This window comes from Lepisma saccharinum, chromosome 5 (assembly GCF_977018435.1).
Source record: "Lepisma saccharinum chromosome 5, izLepSacc3.1, whole genome shotgun sequence".
Lineage (NCBI taxonomy): Eukaryota > Metazoa > Arthropoda > Insecta > Zygentoma > Lepismatidae > Lepisma > Lepisma saccharinum.
Window position 1 is genome coordinate 76457551 of NC_139233.1, and position 19138 is coordinate 76476688.

General features: G+C 36.6%; 1 protein-coding gene across 1 annotated transcript in view; it reads left to right on the forward strand.

Annotated features, from left to right (window-relative positions):
- The first annotated feature begins 712 nt into the window (after positions 1-712).
- The window catches only part of LOC145988404 (uncharacterized), a 96822-nt gene continuing 78396 nt past the window's right edge, over positions 713-19138 (forward strand). The window contains exon 1 of the mRNA XM_083123285.1: positions 713-1024. The gene's annotated coding sequence lies outside the window, so the exon portion shown is untranslated. The remainder of the gene's footprint in view (positions 1025-19138) is intronic.

A 19138-nucleotide genomic window follows, 5' to 3' on the forward strand; every position in this document is an offset into this window, starting at 1 on the left:
TGGACCTTTGGCATTCGAATGGGAAATTTTTTTCAAATTTTCCTCTACATTCGAAAAAACTTGCTTTCGTTCACTCGCTCCAAAGATTAACGGGACAAGGTATACAGTTGAAGGTACATGTAAGTGTGTCCCTACTGTGAATAGAACATGTAACTACCTTGATTACATAAGGACAGAATGAGGGTCATCTGGTAGGCTCTCGAAGCGTGGTGCTGACCACACATTCCGACGCAGGCTGCAGCGTGCAACCCCACGCATCTCTTCCACTTCCACGCGTCGACAAATTACGCGCGCACGTACTCGAAACCAACCGCCTGCGCTGTTTTAAAAGGCAACATCGAGCGATATTAAAATCATGTCCTCTTTTTTTTCTTTTTGATCTTACGTACAGATACCGAAGCACTCTTTTGCTCATTATCATAAGAATGGTGGTAGGGGAAAGGCAACGGGCCAATGGGAGACGAGCCGCTTCCGAACAGACAGCGACTGCTTCCTACAATGACTTCGCCCAGTTTTTCCGAGCGCCGCTGCTGAGAGGAGGGGAGGGAGAGGGGGGGAGACTACGTAAACTCCCTCTGAATGCGATTGGCTCGGAATGGGCGTGACGTCACCGGGCTGGGACAATGCGGAATGGTACGTGGAATGCTTTCCCGTGCGGCGAAAAGTTTTAGGCATCGGGGCGGGAGTTAGCAATGGGCTATTTCGAGGATCGGTAGACTGCATGGTACCCGGACGCCCGATTTTTCCCGGAAAAAACGTCTTTTTTATACCCCTCAGTGGGGAGAGTTTTCTGAAACGTTACGACCTGTTTTGAGCACACTGGACCTCGATTTTGTTACGCGTGTTGTGTTTGTGTGAGTTTTTTTTCCCGTGGCGTTCTGTAACGTGTTGTGGATACGATCGTTCCTTGTAATACGACACGCTTGTGTCCGACGACAGGATACCGGCAAGTACTTCCGTTGGAGACTGAAAAAACCGGCTCTGCGCTGGACCTACACCAAAGGGCAAGCAGCCACCTTATAAGGTAAGAAAATTCGATAATCAATACTTCATATTGTCGATATAATCCATTAATGTACCAATCACTACCAGCAAACTCATTCTCATCTCGTTCTGACATGATAATCGCCGAACGCATTGATAGTTACTTTATTTCCATTTCTGTCATTTGTTTGTTCGGTAGCTTTTCTGTTTCTTGTGTTGACCGCGACGACAAGGATGAAACTGAACAGGGCGTAAACACGATGTCTCATCCAGGGTTCGAATCTGCGACCTATTGCTATATAGCGCGTTACGCTGACCGAGCCGCCGCGGAACCCAAGACCGAGTGGTCGACTCGTGATCTGGCCGTTGTAGGTTCTGGGTTCGAATCCTGGCCTGTAAATGTTGGTTCGTTTATTTATTCAAAACTTGAAACTAACAGACAATGGCCTAATTATAAAGCCCGACATCTAACATGAAATAGCCCACGAAATATGATTGTTGTTGTTGATTTGGTGTTTTAAGTCCACTTTATGCACAGTAAGGCTAATCGGGACCGGACCTACAATTTAAAGTGGGATACGAACCACTATGTGCCTCCACCAGGAATCGAACCTGGGACCCCTTGATTACAAGGCGGCGACGCACACGAAATATGAAAATGCTTGAAAAGATATTAATTTGGTTTATTTTACTTCATTTTCCTGTTTGGCTGAGCGCGAAGATGAGAATGAGTTGTGATATGATGAAATTGATGAAATTGATGAAGAACACTCACAAAGAAGACCCAGTCCTGGATTCGAACCCGGGCGTCGCAGCACGACGTGTTAACGATTCCAGGCCGGGCATGAAAGAGAGCAGTAAGGGAAGTAATAATATATATATATAAAAAAACAATATAGTAAAATTATTAAAAAGTATATACTTGAACTTCTATTTCCATGCTTTTCTAATGTGACGAAATATTGATTTCGTTCTTTAATTATTTCACGAACTTTCCGATTGCCTGCTTACTGGTAAACAATTAAACAATTGAATCCCCCATGACATGAAAACTGCGTGGAAAGAAATAATGATAATAAAGGTAATAATAAAATAACAGAATAGTATAACTGGAAAATAAAAATAATGTGAACTTTCACATTATCTTTCGCGTGTGGCTAATTACTGGTTTAATGTTTATTAAGCGATTATATAAAATGAACATTACACACAGTTTCACGCTTACACATCTTTAAACAGGACTGAATTTTATTTTTGATCGGTCTATTTCTTTGGAAGTACGTATGCCCTGTATCAGTATAAGTTCATCTATAACATCTTAAACCTTTCCCATCCTCATCTTCGCGATTAGTCAAAAGTAGAAGAAAGGTGATGCAAAATCAATAGGTATGTTACAAACATTATTGTAAAACGCTTGCGTACATAACGTTCTACAAAAATCCTTGCCTTCGTTCGATTCTGGCCTAAGGTAGGGCGACGCGAAGCGAATAACAAGCAAATCTTTAAAACATCTACTTCGAAAATGAAAAAAAAAATACTCCTCCTTCAAATAGGAAAGGTACCGTATCATTCTAAATATAGGTATAGATAGATTTGGTTTATTTTACTTAGCTTTTTTGCCACTTTTTGCTAATCGCGAAAATGAGAATGAGTGATGATATGATGAATTTGATGAAGGGACACTCACAAACACCCATGTTCAGGCCGGATTTCGAACGCCGGACCTCTGGTGTCTTAGCGCGCTCTGCTAACCACTCCGCAACGGAAAAATCTTGCAAATTTAAATCTATTTAGGGGGGGAATTCTAAATGGTTCATTCGTATTTTGTCGTTTAGCGTCGGTTTCTGCCAGTTTTGACTAATCGTGATGATGAGGATTGGTAATGATCAGATTAAATTGATAAACGGATATTCACAAAGAACACACATTCTCAGGCTGGGATTCGAACCCAGGAACTTCGGTGAGAACGATAGTCGATCACCGAGGCGGAAGATGATTCATTCGCTGTTGTCCACATATTTATAATAAATTATATGGGTTTTCTTACTAACTTATTATAAATACGTAGGCAATTTTTAAACGGGTTATTCTGTAGAACTAAACGATACTTACACTGTCTCGTTCTATAGTTCTCGTTCTCATTATTTCGAAAGTTTCTGTCTCCGTCTTGTCCTATAGTCTAGTTTCGCACTTTTCTCCATTCTTTATAACAATACTTTCATAGAATGCTACAATATATTTTTAATGTTAAAAACATATATCTAATACCTGCAGCGACGTATAATGTTCAAATGATTTCGTATTTATGTGAGCGTGAATGATGATTGCATAAAATCGATGAAGGGACATACGTGCGTCGCCAGAAATTTTTGTAGGGGGTGTCAACCAATTAATGAAACTTGATTCTAATAATAATAATAATTAGCATCCTTATGATTATAATTATAAAATGAATATGATATACCTGTTAAAATAAACTTACTTCACTGATGAATATAACAATATTAATAATTACTATTAGTATTATTATTATTATATCCTTAGGCGAACTTTTCTATTCGATTCCCCAGATGGATTGATATCCAGCACAAATGTTTTTTTATTATTTTTTTTAACATTTCATACAGTGTGTGTCTAATATACATAGTAATTCTGTTTTGTTATTAACTTTTACACATCTCGTTCAAGAAAAAGCTTTAGAAATTAGGGAGGAATTTTAGTCATAGTGTTTATGTGACCACTCACATAAAAATTCTGTTTTGCAATTTTGGAAACTGTAAAATTATATGCTCTTTGGTTTAACTGGTAGCGTATGAAAACAAACTGGTTGCTATCTCTATTTTGCAATCATATTTTTCTCGATTTAATTCATTTTTCGCTTCGTTATTCTGTTAAAAAAATAACTTCCGTTAAAACAATAAAAACAACAACCATTCTGATTTATTTGTTACTTGAAATGAACGACGACAGACCTGTATGACCCTGCGTTCCGACGTCCAAGACGGGACACTCACTAAGAATCCGCGCCGGGACTCTAACCTGGGGCCATCGGTGATCAGATCGGTGCATAAACTATTAACGATACACTTCCGGTGCATCAAAATACACAGAAAGATGCATGAAAGGGTACTTTTATCCGTGAGAAACATTAAAATACATCAATTGATACCAAACACTATCATTTCGAAGAAATCAAATGCATCAAAAATCTATCAACCTTGATTTGTCGTCAAAATTTAGCACCCAGAAGTGACAATGAGATATCAGTTTATTTGGGAGCAACTTCTGTATCCTTGCACTATCGTAACTCATAATTCTAATTTTCCATACAACTTCAATGCATGCTTACGAAAAATATCGGTAATTTTGTTTCTTAGGACGGTTTGCGTGCTTGTATCGCAAATACAAATGAGATGTTCAATTACAGAAATAAGATGAATGTGAGATAATTGTGAGAAAGGTAAAATCATTTGTGAAAAGAATGGAGAAAAATTACGTGTGTAGCGAATCCGTAGTTCTTTTTTTTTAAACCGCGTATTCTGAGGCACAGGACAGCAATTAGCATGCACGCAGAATCGAAAATGCATAATTGACACAAATATTAACTCCAGTACACACAGAACCCAAAAGGTGTTCATTGACACATATTTTGACTGCAATAACACATTAACGTGCATAAATTTCAAATGATGCACTGTTTGGTGTATCAAAATAGGCACAGTGCATAAAAGGGCACTTTTATCAGCAGATGTTCCGTGTGATGCACTAAAAATGCATAAATTGGGATCAGACAAGTTCATTTCAAAATAACAAAATTTCACTTTTAATGGTGCATCAATTGAGACAGCTAAATGTGTAATTTTGTTATTTTGAAATTATCTTGTCTGATCTTCCCAATTTATGCATTTTTAGTGGCATCTCACGGAAAAGCTGCTGATAAAAGTGTCCTTTTATGCATTTCTGTGCCTATTTTGACATCATTAGAAATGTATGTAAGTTAATGTGTTATTGAAGTCAACTATATGTGTCAATGAACATGTTTTGGGTTCTGTGTGTAACACCTTATAGTATATAAACTGCTTATTAATACTTTGGTGCATCAAAATACACACAATAATGCATTTAAGGATACTTTCATCAGTTGCTGTTCAGTTTCATGCACAAAAAACGATCAAAAAGATGTGACAGGATCATTTCAAAGAAAGTGGACAGACACAATTTTGCCATTCCCAATATTCTTGTAGTTTACGCTATTAGTTTGTAAATGAAGTATACAACGAGATAGACTATGATAATACGAAACGGCATATGGACGAAAGAGTTAAAAGACCTTAAAAGTTACGGTATCCATACTAATTGTAAGTTATATTTTTAAACACAATTACATAAATTGAACTTGCATAAGTTTGTAATCTCGTAACTTGAAATATATGGTGGACCAAAAGTCAGTTTCCCATAGGAGAGAACAAAATTATGAGACTTGTAGTAAGGAAATGTGTATTTATTGCTGGAGAAAGGTAAAAGAACACAATCTATACAGAAAATGCTAATGCTTAACACCGTTTATCCGGTGGAACTCTTAACAACACTTTAAATTTAATTCTTAGAATTACATATACAGGTTCTCTCAGGGGTAACTGACTTTTTTGCCACCCTGTATATGTAATTAAATTTATTTATTTTACAAAGGGTTTGAAATACAGCATTAGTCATTTTACATTAGAATGCACTATACTTAAATCGAAATTACATACGGTAAGGAATTTACAATTTTTTACACAACAGCCTACTAAAACGTGCCTGTTTGTCAAAAACCTCTATTTTGCTTGGTAGATTAGCTATTGTGGGTATTCTGTGGAACAGCGAACGCTGGGTGAGGTTTAACCTAGGCTTCTGACAAGTTGAATCTGGATTGGGCCTACAGTTTAAAGTGTGAACAACACAGAGAAGTAAATGAATGCATCAGCTGAAAGAAACAAATGCATACAGTCTGTTGCTCAGACCAAACGTCTAAGTGCAGTATCGAAAGAGATACAACAAGGTGCATCAAAATGAATCAACTGATCCATTAAAGTGCATCTCGACTGAAAGAAATCCTCACTTGCATCATATGATGCACATTGATGTTTCTTTTACGGTACAAATATGCACTAAAATGCATCATGTGTGAATCTGATCCTACGCAGATGCCATTAAACACACTTTAGTGCATCAGTCGATAAATGTATTTAGTTTCCTGTGTGTACTCACTATGTGATTCCACCGAGTATATCGAATCCAGAATTTCTTGCTTTCAAGGCGACGACGTTACCACTAAGTCATCGGGGGAGGCCCGAGACTGCATTCGAAAGTGAATTACATGGAGTTGGTCCCTTCTGGTATTACCATTGGCTACTTCCTGTATGGATATATGATCTACCTGTAGTGCGGAGCGTGGTTATGCAATATTTTCAGAATGATGGACTCTTGCAGGTTTCTTGTAGATAGAATGCAGTGACGAACAATGGCTAACATGAAATTTAGAATGAAATTTAATCCTAGCTAGATTTTTTTGGACATGCTGTGGGCAAGATTTGATATTACTATCAAATTAAATCAAATTTCTCTGAAATCCTATGGGATTGATGCATTGGCACTGCATCGAACGAATACGTAGGTAAGAAATGCATCTCCGTGCCATTTTTTGCTGAGGCTAATTCATTTGGATGAATCTTAATGCATCGCGAGTATTTTAGGAACTTCATTGTGTTAGTGGGCTTATTTTTCTATTTTTTCTTACTTTTCATTTGGATATTTTATGTCGCTTTGGTACCGTTTGGTTTAATCGAGACGTTGAGTTTGACCGATGATCTATTGGAATTGGTGACGGGAAGTTCACAATAGGGCTCTCTCGTAGCCAAATGATTAGCGCTATTACCTTTGGTGCGATCGGTCCCAACATCGTGAGGGCAATTGAGGAGCTACTTGATATCGTTGGGAGTTACCCTGGGGTTGGCTTTTTGGTGCTTTGCGTGCTCTTCCGGTCCAATTGTACAGTCACGGACACTTGTGGGTTGTAACGATACCTATTGACAATGAGACTGTGCAATCCAGAACTGTCAGAGAGTGTAAACGAAAAGGAGGGATCAAGATTTTAAAACATGAATTTACATTATAAAAGTTGACTGATGAAATGACGGTCTTGTACCGTCAGGTTCCGCTGCGGTCCACGTACTGTAAAAAAATTACCACAACCGTTTTTAAAGTATTAAGCGCATTACATACCTACCTTAATTAACGCTATTTTAATTACTTACTTTAAAAATATATATATTTACGGTGCACGCAACTTTATACATGATGAAAATATTCAAATTGAAATAAAGAACGGTTGCGTAAATTAACATGCTGATTGTTCAGATTTAACGGTACAATATTGAAATTAAATTTTACGGTAAATCTGTTTCATTTTCCTTCTCTTCAGCTATGCAGCGAAATTAAATATTTTTGTTTATTTAATAATAAAAAAAATATAAATAATTATTTTTGAAATTTTCAGTTATTTGTTGTATTTTAGAGAATTGGAACATGAGAACGGAAAAAAGTTGGGAAATACCATGCATTTATTATTTATTTAGTGAAGTTTCAGGCGCACACAAATCTCGAAATGTATCAATGTTGATGTAGTTTTCATGCATCAACCGACACAATTAAGCATGTAATGTTGCTATCTTTGAAGGGATCGTGACTGATCTTCTAAATTGATGCATTTCGTTGCATCACGCAGAACAACAACTTATAAAAGTGTACTTTCATGCATTGCTCTGTAGATTTTGATGCACTAAAAATGCATGATTAGCAGTTTATACGCTGTAATGTGTTACTACAGTCAACACTTTGAGTTCTGTGTGCATAGTAGTCTACTTCCTCTCCCCATTTCTTTTATAAAAAAAGTCTCTATTTATTGCCTGCAGATGGAGCAGAAGTAGTAAATAAACAACTAACTACACCATGTTTTAATAAGAAGTTTTCTTAATTTACGCACAAGGAAGTAGTAAGAATATAACTTAGTAATTTAGATACTTTCTTCCCAAATTAGTGAAAATGTTAATTTTTACTATGTAATTGATGTAGTTAGGCGTTCTCACATACTGAAAGTTTGTGAAAATCTATGTAATAATGGATACGTGAAGCTCCAGTATGATTTATTTTTTAAAAGGGAATGGTTCCGTTAGTATGATGGATAGGATACGTATTAAATCTTATGTTACGATATGTTGCAACACAAAAAAATTATTTCAGCACTGTGATAGAATTCCTAATTTATAAATCAACATTGGGAATTGTGTCAAATAGTGCTATTATTCCTCTACGTGTGTGTGTGTGAAAAGGTAGTGCTACTCCTGCACACTGCAAGGTACGTACCGTGATGGAATATGCATGTGATATGAAGCGTACACAAAACCCGAAGTGTGTCTGTAAATTGACACAAATATATTGACTGCGGAAACATACTGAAGTACATAAACTGGTAATGATTCATTTTTGGTACACATCAAAATATACACAAATGTATTAAAGGCTATGGGAATAATCAAACCCAGGTCTCCCCTGTGGCAGTCAGACGCCGTACCGATTGGGCCACCTGAGTCGTCACACCCCTCGTAAATGTTTTAGACACATCGTTGTTTTTGTATACTTAATTGTAACAAGTTTAACAAAAACAATACCAGATGGCGCAAGGATAAACAATGTACATTTATTGAAACATTGATAGAAAACTGTTCACGACAAAAAGTCAACATTCTTGAATTAATTATTTATATTAACGTGTATCTATACTACATTATTTTTTTTATTTAAACATTTATTTTCTGCTGCATAGTAAGGCAGTTTATTAGCTTTTGTGCAGATGACATGTTGAGCTCTCTTTTCAGAAGTTTAAAGGTACTGCAAGAATTTACTTCCAGCTATTAAAGCTCGATTGGAGGCTCGCAAAAATACTATCATGCCAGAATACGTAGCCTAATTTATTAAGGGGATGAGGGACGATTTCCCCGAGGTCCTTCTCTCTGAGGCAGCTGGACACTGTTGCCAACTTAGCTCTTTTGGAGCCAGATCTGGCTCTTTCGTGCACTCGTTTGGCTGTGAACTGTGGCACCCGCCCCCCTGCCACACTATGATGCCAACTGGCTCCGACCCACGTAGACCAACTTTTGCCGTGAATATATACATTTTGCACGTGACGTGATATTGTTACATTGGCTGCGTCGCCCCACCCCCTCTTACATCCCCAGCTGCTTTTATATAGCGCCGTGGCTGAATTGAAGATGACAATATTGTTATCTGGGAATCCTTTATTTTCGATTTCATACGACCATCAGTGGATTATTGAGATGGGTGATGCCGCCAGATCTAGACGGTGAAAACTAAGTATAAATTGCCATCACTTTAACGGTAATAGCAGCGCCCCCCAACCCCTTGCAACTGAAATTACCCAAGGAGGCACTTTATCCAGCCTTCCTAAATCTAGCTCCTTGAAAGTAAATTTTAGCTCCGGGTGAAATTTAGCTCGTTTATGCGCATCAGGTTTGGCAACACTGCCTGGATGGCCGTAGGAGGCACGGGGAAATGCATTACGCTAATGGCAGCATTATTTTATTCCTTCTCTCGGGAATATCAAACATCCAATGACGTAGAAAAGTACATGGACGGAAAAAGGCTACGTTGAACAATGCTTTAGTATTAGGAAAAGTCGAAACTCCCATTTGATTAGCCGTAACTTGAAGTTGAAGTTGATTTCCCACAAGAAACACATGGGATTCTGTAAATACTTATTCATCATATTTTTCAAACATCGTGTCTAGCTTAATAATCACCTTAAAACTGCAACATGGAGAGAAATTCATACTCTCTTGTATATTCAAGAGTCCTTTTCCAGTAGCAGTGCCCATTCCGACGATATTAAAATAAATGCACTAGTGCGAAATTGTCACTCTTCCCCTTAAGCTATTTTACAACTCCATCAAGCATTACGGGAAAACAGCTACAGATGGTGTTACAACGAAACATAATTTTTTTTTTCTTAAGCCGAAAGTCGACAATCGATATATGTTTCGCCTTCGATACTCAGAAGCAAAGCTAGGAACACGTGATTGAGTGTGTCGAAAGAGGGGCGAGGTGAATTTTTAACCCCCCTTTTTTCCCCACCCTGGTCCTATTACTTTCCTCCCCAATAAAAACCTTGACAATGTTACATATATATAATATACAATAATAGCTTCCTTTTTAAATACTTTAAGTATTACTGTTAAGGAATGTGTTTATTGTAGGTTTGCATCTATTCAGTACCTACATAATGACATGAAATTAATATCTTGGCTTAGATTGCTACTTGATATTGCAATCATAGGCGTGCGCAGACCCTCTAATTAGGGGGGCAAAAGAAAGCATTGCTAAAAGTTTAGTCAGGAAAGAAAAACCTCACTCTATTTCATTGTTTTTAGTTTCACTGCATTGATGGGTATATATACACACACACACACAACGAATAAATAAATCAATTGTCTCTGAAATGTGCCGCGCTTCTCCAAACGATTGTGTTCATGCATTTAAGACAAAATTGTTTAGCAGCAAAAGTCTGAAGTACTTAGTAGTTATAACTTCTCTCTCTGGTAATTTACAATACAATGCAGCAAACAATAAAATTGCGAGCGAAGCGAACAAGAAAATTTTTGATCCAAATTTTGCAAAATCTGAAAACAATATTAATTTAATATGGCACAACAAATATCATGGTGCGCCATGGCATTCTCTTTTACATTTTCTTTCGTTTAGATCGTCCGGCGTCCAGGGCCATCTCCAGCTGCCCCCTAGCTACGGCTCTGAACTTACTAAGACTGTAGTAAAACCATATATCGCGAGCGAAGCGAGCAAGAAAATTTGTATAAAATTTTATATCGAGGGGGGCAATTGCCTCTCTGCGACCCCCTGCAGGTGCTCTTGGACGTCTGGAAGAAATAATGCAAGAAAGACGTGAAAACTAATTCCATCTTGAGTATCCTTTTATCCTGCTATCTATAGATTCTACAAGTCTTGCTATCTTTTACCTCAATGTTTGCCCTCTTGCCCCCTTAGAATAGGTTTCCGTCCGAGGGTGGAAAAGGGCCTTGCCCATTGCCCCCCCTGTGGTTGCGCCACTACACCCCCTTGCCCGGTAGTTGTTTTGAACTTTAATCGGCTTGAAAATACTTTTTCTTTAAGAGTATAATATCGTTCCTCTACACTAAATTCCTAGGTGAAAGTATAATAATGTAGAGACATGGGCCTCTGGAAGGGGGGGCCAAGGATGGCCACACCTCCCCTTAGAAATCGAATGTCAACCTAAAGAGAAGGATTTCACACGTATAATTTGATTTGAGTCACAGTAATTTACAATAATGGATGAAAAATATTAACAAAAAAACTTCCTGACTTATCTGGGAGAAGAAACTTGAACTTGTGAATTTCGTAGCACATTGCCAGACAGTGGCGGACACTCCATATACTGGGTGGGTGGTCATTTGACGTTTTTCTCAGCATGGTGTCAAAAGAAAGAAAGCATTCTGGCATAATACATGAAACACTACTTGATAAATGAAAGTGTGGGTGGCTGTGGGTGTTTTGCAGTTCCCGCTACCCCTCTTTCGAAAGGAGTGCTCGCCACTATTGCCAGATATTCATAGGTTCGATCCACGATCCACAATTCGATTCCTGCATAGAAAGGTGCGTCCTGTTGTCATTCGTCTCTGCCCTATATTTCTTTGCGCTGAGTCAGAACTTACCTTTGAACGAAGAAACTGTATGAAAAGATTGCAAATACAACTGTTTTGATAAAGTTGGTCTTGGCGTACTTTCATGGGAGTGATTTGTAATTCACATATTTAGCTATGTATCAAAACTTCGCTTTTCTTCCACTTTTGCTAATCGCGTCATAAAATATTTATTATATCCATATCGCTTCAAACATGAGAATTACAGCCGGCCCTCGTGGCGGAGTGGTTAGCACATCGCGCTTCGACGACAGGGGTCCCGGGTTCGAATCCTGGCCTGAACATGGTTGTTTGTGAGTGTCCATTCATCAATTTCATCATGTCATCAATCATCCCCATCTTTGGAAATCAGCCAAAAGTGGCACAAAAAGCGAAGCAAAATAAAGCAAATCAATAAAAAATATCAACAATTAGAATTACACTATTTGATCAATGCTTATTATTTCTTCTGTCCTACATGTCTTATGGTAGTGAATATATTTACAATTACTAACAAACACTCCATGCACGCTTGTGATGACACATTGGATGAAAAGGTTATCTTTAACTTTTAGAAAACTGAGAAAAATCTACCCAATCATTGCAATCTTTGCCCTCATGCCGATACTTACAGCCTTCGGGATATGTTTAGTAACTCACGACCATAACACACTATGTAATTTGTTGCAGTCTTAATGTTTCATCAAGACAACAAAATAATACCTACATTAACCTACATTAGTACTTTTCAAGATGTCTGTATATAGCTTTAGTCTTATGGTACTAGATGGCAGCATAAAAGAAAACATTGTCTTGTAAATAAAAATATATTGCATAAATTTACAATATCTTCACATGCAGAAGCATAATGTGTAAAAATAGTGTGAAATTAATATTTATTTAGAAAACCGTGGAAGGTTGATATTCTCCTAAAGGCTGTTAGAGTAAAAATTTAAAATAACGGAAGTATTTCGATTCATTCTTAAATTAATATTGTGCATCGAATATCTAAAGTGAGCTAAGAAAAATCAAATTTGATTAAATTGATTTGAAAAACGAGCATCGTACAAACAAAACAACAATTACAATAATTATTAAAAATTGTAGCTTACAATTATGTTCAATGCACTATTAGCAGAATATGTATTTCCAATAATGATATAATTGAATCAATTATTTGTTTTCATACTGTTTCTTTTATATGCTGGCATAGAATGTTCTTGGTTAAGAATTTTGCCTTCATTAATTTAATCTAAGCTACAAATGTAGAAAAGAAAAGCATTTTAAAACAAGGGAAAAAATACAAATCTACAAACAAACAAACTATTTCAGATAATTTCATTCAACATTACATGTCCATTCCAAGTTTAATATAAGATTTAATTTTTAGATTAGCAATATACATATAATGTTATAATAACCAGTGGCGCAGGAACGGGGTGGTACCAGGGGTACCCCCCAAATTTTTGTAAAGAGGGTATAGTAACCCCATTAAGCCATCAATCTACTTTATACCCAGTGAAAGGTTTCTTGACAAGTGCAAATAGTTGGTAGAAGCAGATTTTAGTTACATAATTTTATTTTAATTTTAACCATGTCATCTCTAAAAGTACACGATCCACATTAGCAAATATGATTCAGATTTTAAAAAAACAACTAGAAAACTTATTTTCAAATAGTGATTTTTGTACAAGAGGTTTCAAGAAGTCGATCTTAATTTTCGAAATGGGCATCTCGTGTTCGAATCCCGGTCTGTTCTTGGGTGTTCTTGGTAAGTGTCCCTTCATCAATTTCGTTATATCATCACTCCTCCCAATCTTCGCGATTAGCCAAAAGTGGAAGAAATGCAAAGTAAAATAAAGCAAATTTCCTCTAACACACACACACAGATTTTTAATTTACACCACCTTAAATCGAAAATATTCGTGCGGCACTGGTAACAGCTGTTTTGTTATACTTTTGAAATGACTTTATCAAAAGAAAAGGTCACATTGGATAAAAGTGATTCAGTTAATAATGTTGAAAAATACGTAAGGTGTACAGAAATTTATTAAATTTGTAATAGCTTTTATTTCTTTTGATGCAGTGGAAATGTTCTCCTTGAATGAAGATTCAATTTACGAACAACCGAATATGGACATAGTTTTACAACAATCGATGCATTCTTGAAGGCACAAAAATGAATTTGATCAATCTTTTTCTTTCTTTCTCTCTCTCTCTCTCTCCCGAGATGCGTAGTCAGCGGATGTCCGCGGGAGGCCGTAACCCACTGCGGAAAGCCTTACTCCACCATGTAAACTCATAATTGTACAATATTAGATAACGAATCACACATACACATAGATAAATATATATGAAAGAAATAGAATGAAAAACGAATAGGAAGTGAGAGGGGAAAACGGAGGAAAAGAAAGAAGAAACAAAAGTGAGAAAATTACGAAGGAAACGGGGTAGAAAAAGAGAAAGATAGAGAAACAGTGGACGGAGGGGAGAGAGAATATAACAAAGAAAGAGGAAAAGGAAGATAGAAATGTGAGACAGTAGAAGGGAAGAAGAAGGGATGATTGAGATAGAGAGAGAAAAGGAAAGTAACATAGAGAACTAATGAAAGGGTAACAAAGAAAACTGAATAAAAACACAGAGAGAGAGAGAGAGAGAGAGACTAACAAAAGGAAACAGTAAACAGAGAAACGAAGTAAATGATAGAGAGAAAGAGAAATAGGAAGAAAAGGAGAAATGATAGAAAAGTGAGATAAGAAGAGTAGGACAAGGACAATGAGTGAGCAAGCGACTTTCCCTCTGTGCTTGTGTACGTAATTTCTATCGAATTTGAGCCACTTCAGTCATAGAGTTGACCTATCTTTTAAACAATTAACATTATTCATTAATTTGCATATTGTACGTAGAATGTAGCCTACAACACCATCTATTTTTCATTCTCGAAATCTGTTTTTTTCTCATTTTTCTTTCATGTTTCGTTTTTACTGTTGTCAGATTGATTGATTGATTGAGTTGGTGTTTTAAGTTCACTTTATGCACAGTAAGGCTAATCGGGACTGGACCTACAGTTTAAAGTGGGTAACCTGATTTCCTGTGAGTTGGTAACCTGATTTCCTATGAGTTGGCAGCCTGATTTCCTATGAGTTGGCAACCTGATTTCTTAGGAGTTGGTAAACTTATTTCTATTCATAGCCTAGGACCACGTGACATAGTGAGATAGCCCACATCTTGGACTCAGTATACGTCACTGGGTTTCGAGTTTAATTTTCAGGCGAAACACAGCCAGGGTGAATACAGAAAATCTTTATTTAAGGAGGTGTCATTAATGGCTGCTCAAGTGAAATGATATTGATCAATTTATAAGTTTTTCTATTAATTGTACCTATTTATATTCTCACCGCTAGATGGAACAAGTGTGGATAGTGTAGTTAGAGCACCTTGAAGAAGCGGTGATAGATTTGAACGAAACTAAAATCGAGAAAAGGAAGTTAAATAAATAACTAGTAATCCTGAAAATAATCTGGCTAATATTTAAGATATGCACAATTCAATATATACTTATTTTTGAACGTAAATCGAGGCAGTTTTTATGATATTTTGAAACAATACAGACGGTCTGTGAGCGTTTATCATATACCGAAACATTATAGACGGTTTGTGCGCTTTTCTTTTTTTTCTTTTTTAATTCGGTAGGGTCTACTAAGTGCATAGTTAGAGATCGGTTAGTTCATAGAACTATCCAGCCTAACTACTGCCTATTTTTGGAGGAGCAGGGAAAGGTTTATAATATCCTTGCCTTGACTCATCTCACCCAACAGGTCGTTAGGTGCCGGGGCTTGCCTCGAGTTGATAGCTTCCTGAAGATGAGGCCTGCTCGAAAAGGTTTATAGCGTTTTTTTTTTTTTTAATTGCATCGTTCCTAAAGTTTTACAGCACTACATTTGTAGCTCCGCCTGGAAACGAGCCGCAGGGGAAACCCGTAGTACGCAATTCTCATTCACACAAAAGCCTTCTTCCTTACTTATTTCCTTTACGCCAGGACCAATTAATGTATTGTCTTTCAAATCATCGTGCCATTTCTCCCAAACTGTTTGAATTTGAAATTACATAGCACAACATTCGTTTTGGCAAACCTGTATACTTTATTTTATTTGTAATGCTCACTCCATTATAATAACGCAAATAACTGTGATTGAAACGAAATTACAGGTGTGTAGTACGTAATTTTCCATCGATATTTACTTTCCAAGGGGGAAGAGGGGAGCAATGCCTCTCCTTTATGCCCTTAATCTCACGAAGTTTGACCTTTAATTTTTTCCGTTTCGAAAAAAGAAAATCACAAGTCATGGAGTAATATTGTAAACTTAGAACTCAATTGCCAAAACCTTTCGTTAATGATATTTTAAAATAGACTGAATGTTTTCTAAATATTGCCTGTACACAATTTACAAAGCTTTCCAAAAATATAAGTACCAGGTGGTTATAATTAAAGTGACGGTGTTCAGAGTGGTACAGCACGGGCTGTAATGAGAGTAGCAGTCTGAAACTTCGTAGATATGATAATGAAGCAATGCGCTCGCGAATTATGCAAAAAGAAAAAATAGTTACAATTATCGCCACCAGGGTAAAAAAAATGGCGCTGTAATCAGTCAAAACGTGGAATTTTCCGTAACTCTGACGTCAAAGTCGCTGACATTGCCTAACCATTTTGTGAGCTCTCTGGTTGTTGTTGGTGACGCTTGTTGCTTTTTCCTTTAGTAATGTTCATGTGTACTTCGAATAGTGAAATTGTAGCGATATTTTATTACAAAGAGTATTGTTTTCTGCGATTTATAGTGTTTTTCCTGTAACAATACCAAGTTTTGACTGCTTACAGCGCCATTTTTTACCCTGGTGGCGAGAATTGGAACTATTTTTTTTTTTTTTGCATAATTCGCGAGCGCATTGCTTCATTATCATATCTACGAAGTTTCAGACTGCTACTCTCATTACAGCCCGTGCTGTACCACTCTGAGCACCGTCACTTTAATTATAACCACCTGGTATTATCTATATATTTTTGGAAATTAGTTGTAGTGATTGGCCCGCTTCAATAGTTCTAACTTTTTTCGACTGATTTGCATTTTTCTGGATTCTTCATTCGAATGATTCATTCGATTGAAACGGACGCGGCGCATGATGCATTGTTCATCGCCACACAATCACATAACGAGAAATAGGCTACGGTAGAAGGTGAAGAAAGGTCACAATAAACAAAATTGGTTTCACAAACAAGTGAATAAGAGCCGTGAATTTCCATTCCACGTTCCGATATTGCTCGGATTGTGAATAAGCGGGAGCGATTGTTCCATTGAATGCATAATTATCGTATGTACAATAAAGTCGCCCAATTGTCATAATTCGGATTCGGAAGAATCGAATCATTCACAAACTCAATAAGTTGAAGTGTGTGTGAATGGGCGCTACCAAGATAGGTTTGCAAAACTTTGTGAACAAATTTTTCACATTACCATATATGTTGAGACATGTAATAGCCATATAAACTATTTAAAAATGTAGAATTTTAAGTCTTAACCCCCTCCCCCAGAGTAAACTTGAGTATTTCTTGCGGATTAACAGAGATGGATTTAATAAAATAGTCACAAACGACGATAATAGATGGTGCTAGAAAAAGATCAAAAAAATGAAACAATAATTTTCGAAATATGAAGTAGAATAGTATGTGGAAGCTTAGATATTTTAAAATATAATACCGTATGGGAAGATGAGAACTCAAAACTAATACATCGGGGGTTGTATTGCAGAAAAGTTAGTAAATAGAGCCAGTAGCTAAATATAATTGTATCAGAAATAGTTACAGAAGTGTAACAGAATTTAAGAAGACTGAACTGAAATTAAATTTTTGTGGACTTCATTAGTTTGTGAAACGAATATTCAATACATGAATTAAAAAAGGTGAAGAAGTCGTTTGTTATGTCATAAATCTAAAAATTTTATTTGCCAAAATATTATACTTTTATTTTAAATATTGCTTTATTGTACAGAAAATTACTAAACATTTATTCCTCATATATTTATTATTAATGATATAATCCGAAGATTCTGTGGACTGTTTGCGATAAAATTGACAATTTTAGACTGAAATCTAAGGAAGAAAATGTAAGACTTTTGTATATTATGTATTGTGAAGACGTAAATACTATAATTAATTATGTATTGACTGAGAGTATTCTTTCTTCTAAATTTGAATATTACAGATTTTCGATAATTAGGATTATGTCAGTAAACTGTCAAAATTACAGGCTTTCCTTTTGAATTAAGAAATTTGATTTTTTAAGATAAATTACCGAGTATAGGAAGTTGTATAATTTTGGTGACCTTCTTCATCGTAAGGGATAGCGTATCAAAATTAACAACAGTAGAGAGTAGAAAGGTGATCCACCCTGAAAATCGAACAAGGTTCTCCGATTAGTCAGACGTTCTACCGACTGAACCACCAAGGCTCATGTCATTATTATTGTTGTTAAGCATTTTTATTTTATGAAATGAATCACATCAATTAAATGAATCCTAGTTTCTTGAGATAGAGAGAGAGAGAGAGAGAGAGAGAGAGAGAGAGAGAGAGAGAGAGAGAGAGAGAGAGGGAGGGAGAGAAACGTTTATGAAGGAAGCGGGTTGTGATTAACATTCAAGAAGGTCTCACCGTACAAAATTAATTCGATGCGGTCGTAATACTCACATCTTCTTGGATCATATAGTGAAAGATTATTACACAGGTTGACATGTTACGGCCAAAAACACCACGTAAAGTTTCACTTACGTATAGGAGAGCAAACTCCTTTTGTAATGTTCTCTTGAACTAAACACCATCATTCGCAGTGAGGGGGAAAAAACGGTACAAATTACGTTGTCTTTTTGACTAAGTGAATATTAGTGCTGTAATCTCCTAAATATGTGTTCGGTTATAGATTCTATTCGATTCGGGCAGCTAGATTCATTCAAACATGTGTGATTTAAATGTTCAAGTCACTGGAAACACACAGGACTGAATGGCGCTTGTGTCTCCATCTGGTTTTGCTTCCGAGAATTTTTAATTTATTTGATCATGGGCACGGAATGTATTCACGTCGAGACTAGCGAGACAAGAACGAGGCCGAGTACGAGACGAAACCGAGAGGTGCTGTCCCAGAGTCTTCTCTCGTTTCAGGGTTTAGTATATTAGAAAGCACACACAACAAAGCTGATTTAGTTTGTCGTTTTTAGACATACAGTGGCAGGGGGCTGAGTTATTTATAAGTAATAAAAAATAATAATCGTCTTTATTAAGCCAACTATTTCAGCAATCAAGAGAGAGAATATAGAAATAGAAAGAAAACGGGAGTGAA